This window comes from Sinocyclocheilus rhinocerous, unplaced genomic scaffold (assembly GCF_001515625.1).
Source record: "Sinocyclocheilus rhinocerous isolate Xijiao unplaced genomic scaffold, SAMN03320098_v1.1 scaffold1800, whole genome shotgun sequence".
Taxonomy (NCBI): domain Eukaryota; kingdom Metazoa; phylum Chordata; class Actinopteri; order Cypriniformes; family Cyprinidae; genus Sinocyclocheilus; species Sinocyclocheilus rhinocerous.
In genome coordinates this window covers 282,367-285,500 of record NW_015651550.1, presented here as the reverse complement: position 1 = coordinate 285,500, position 3,134 = coordinate 282,367, and the positions used below count along the sequence as shown (strand labels likewise).

The window sequence follows — 3,134 nt, the reverse complement described above, 5'->3', positions numbered from 1 at the left end:
AAATTGGAATAGCTTTTCGATTCCCAACCCTCCTACTATATTGTTTCATTCTTGCATGCAAAAAGACCTGTATGGTGACTATGGGGCTATGTAAAGTATTTTTTGCAACTTACTAGGTTTATCATTTGTCATTTTTTTCCTGATAATGTCGATAATTGTCTGTTACCTGACTGTTGACATCAACATCGCGATACTTACGAGACATCGTCGATATACGATAATATCGTCATATCGCCCAGCCCTACAGAGCACTTAAGTTTATGTGACAAAGTACAACCATTAAAATGACAGGTGATTTAAGTTCCTTTAAGAGTCACTAACTAAACACTGACCAGCTGGGATTTGTGATGTTGGTTTTGGTGAAGCATTTTTGATACATTGGAGATTTAATAATGTGAAATGATCAATCAAATTATACAAATGATCAAATTTGTTAGTGTACTCCAGTTAGCAGGAAGTGCAAATTTAAAACTTTTTTTTCTTTTTTTCCACCCTTATTCTTTTTTTGTCTCTCTCTTCAAAAGAGTGATCATTTGTCATTTTTTTTCCGATAATGTCGATAATTGTCTGTTACCTGACTGTTGACATCAACATCGCGATACTTACGAGACATCGTCGATATACGATAATATCGTCATATCGCCCAGCCCTACAGAGCACTTAAGTTTATGTGACAAAGTACAACCATTAAAATGACAGGTGATTTAAGTTCCTTTAAGAGTCACTAACTAAACACTGACCAGCTGGGATTTGTGATGTTGGTTTTGGTGAAGCATTTTTGATACATTGGAGATTTAATAATGTGAAATGATCAATCAAATTATACAAATGATCAAATTTGTTAGTGTACTCCAGTTAGCAGGAAGTGCAAATTTAAACTTTTTTTTTTTTTCCGCCCTTATTCTTTTTTTGTCTCTCTCTTCAAAAGAGTGAATAGAATGTTGGCCATATTGGCCTGTTGACTGGTGCCTTTTTCAGCAATTCTAACACAATTCATGGTGTAAATCTAAGAATGCTAAGAATGCAGTGTAAGAATGACCGTCTGAGTCCTGCTGCTGTTTGTGAATCTACACAAATGGTCTGCTGTAGAAAAGATCAGTAACTGTGGCATATCTTTTGCCTCTGCATTCAGAGCTTTATCTTTTTTATCTCTTATATTTGATTTCTTGTCTTGCTAGAGCTCTGTTTTTGATACACCAACATGAAAATGTGAGGCACAAAAGCAATATTTTCTCATCATGATTAGTATACGATCCAAACAACTAAATATGTGCTTTGTCTTATAGAAAATCTACCTGTCTGTCTTTCTTTTATTTTTCTGTTATCATACCTATTTTATAAAATGACAGAAAGTTTGTGGTTGATTCTGGACCCTGTGTGTGTGCTTGTGTGTGTGTTGTTGGGTCCCTTGACAGAGGAGAGTAAAAGAAAGATGTTTAGGGTGTTAAACTGGCTTACCTCACATGCTTTCACAGGTTAGCTCAGTCCAGCTCTCTCCGTATACACACACACACACACACACACACACACACACACAGCGCAGTAAAGACCAGCTCTCAGTCTCATTTCACAGCTGCTGAGTGGAGCTCGTGTGTCACTCACAGGATTCAACATTACTGCTTCCACCCACGCCACCAGCTTCACTCTGATCAGGTCGCTAGGCAACCAGGAAGTCACGTTGTGCTGGAGACTAGTGAAGTGTAACATCATCCACAGAGCAGGATTCAGAATGAGAGCGAGAGTGAAAGAGCAAGTGATGCACACAGCTGATGTCCTGACAATCATTTCCTGTTCAATGTGTGCCCGGCACTGAGGAGAGATTGCAAAAGTGTTTTGGTTTTTAGTGTCCAGCATGAAAGATGGAATTCTGTGAAATCATTTATTGTTTGCACTGAACATTTTCATGTGTGCTGAAGGTTTGGCTTTATTACATGACATTTACAATGGAGTTAAGAGAAACCAGTGTTTAGTATTATTTATATATGTATTTTTTTAATTTAATTTAATTTAGTTTAATTTAATTTAAATGAGCTTTTATTTTTATATTTTCAGAGTTTTTTATAGTTTTTTTTGTAGTTTTCTACATAGCTTTTATTTTTATTTCAGTTTCAGTTTTAGTGATTTACTTAATCACCAAAATAACTTTTCTATTTTTTAAGTTGATTTAAGTTAGTTTCAATTACCCAAAATGTTTTTTCATATTTTTGTTTTAGATTTAGTTGACAATAACAACACTGAGAGACATGAAAAAGTGTGTGTTTGTGTTTGTGTGTGTGCGTGTGTTTGTGTGTGTATGTGTTTATGGTGCCAGTTTTTATGTGTGGTGTCTGTTTTATTTGTGACCAAATGAAAAAAGTGGCTTTACAGTTTTACAGCCTCTTAGAAACATACTTTAGATTAGCTCAGGTTTCAAAATTAATGCAGAGGCGTAACCATCCAGAATCATATGATTGCAAATGGCAATATAGCTTCTAATATAGTGGAAGACGTCCTTTGTGAAGCAAAATCATATAATATAATATAATATAATATAGTAATTAAAGGTCCCATATTGTCAAAACTGAAATTTCCTGGCTTTTTTCACGATTACTGAGGTCTAGGGGCTATTTAACTACCATATAAGTTTCAAAACAGTCAGTCCACAGTAAAATGCACACAGCCTGCTAAAAGTTCTAGCTATTTTTCACGAACCGTTGTGACTTCCGTAAAAAGTTGACGTCAGAACTACACAGCCTTCAGTCACCACCCCGAGCACCGCCCACAGTCCCACTCTCCTTTTGCCAAACCCCCAGACAACATCGCGTCCATGCTTTTGCTGAGCAAGGACAACACGGAAACATGTCGAAAAGGTTAACTTTAACCACGAAACCAGATCGGCCGACCTGTAACGTTACACTCTCACTCAAAGGATGGACGATCTGACAGGATTGTTACTATGAGGTGATCACATCTAACGTGTATAGTAAAGACAAACTCACCGTGTCTATCTAGTCATGATGAAGATGTATATACATTTCAATTTCAGCAGGCAACTATTTTTACAGCTACATTATTGTTCCAGCCACAATTAATCACAACAATGTATATACAATTACAAATGATAATATATAAATCGTCAGTTTGTTGTTTCACAC

The 3,134-nt window shown here is 36.2% G+C and overlaps 1 protein-coding gene across 1 annotated transcript in view; it reads left to right on the top strand.

Annotated features, from left to right (window-relative positions):
• The window catches only part of LOC107713054 (chromodomain-helicase-DNA-binding protein 9-like), an 80,333-nt gene that overhangs the window by 53,424 nt on the left and 23,775 nt on the right, over nucleotides 1-3,134 (top strand). The window lies entirely within an intron of this gene.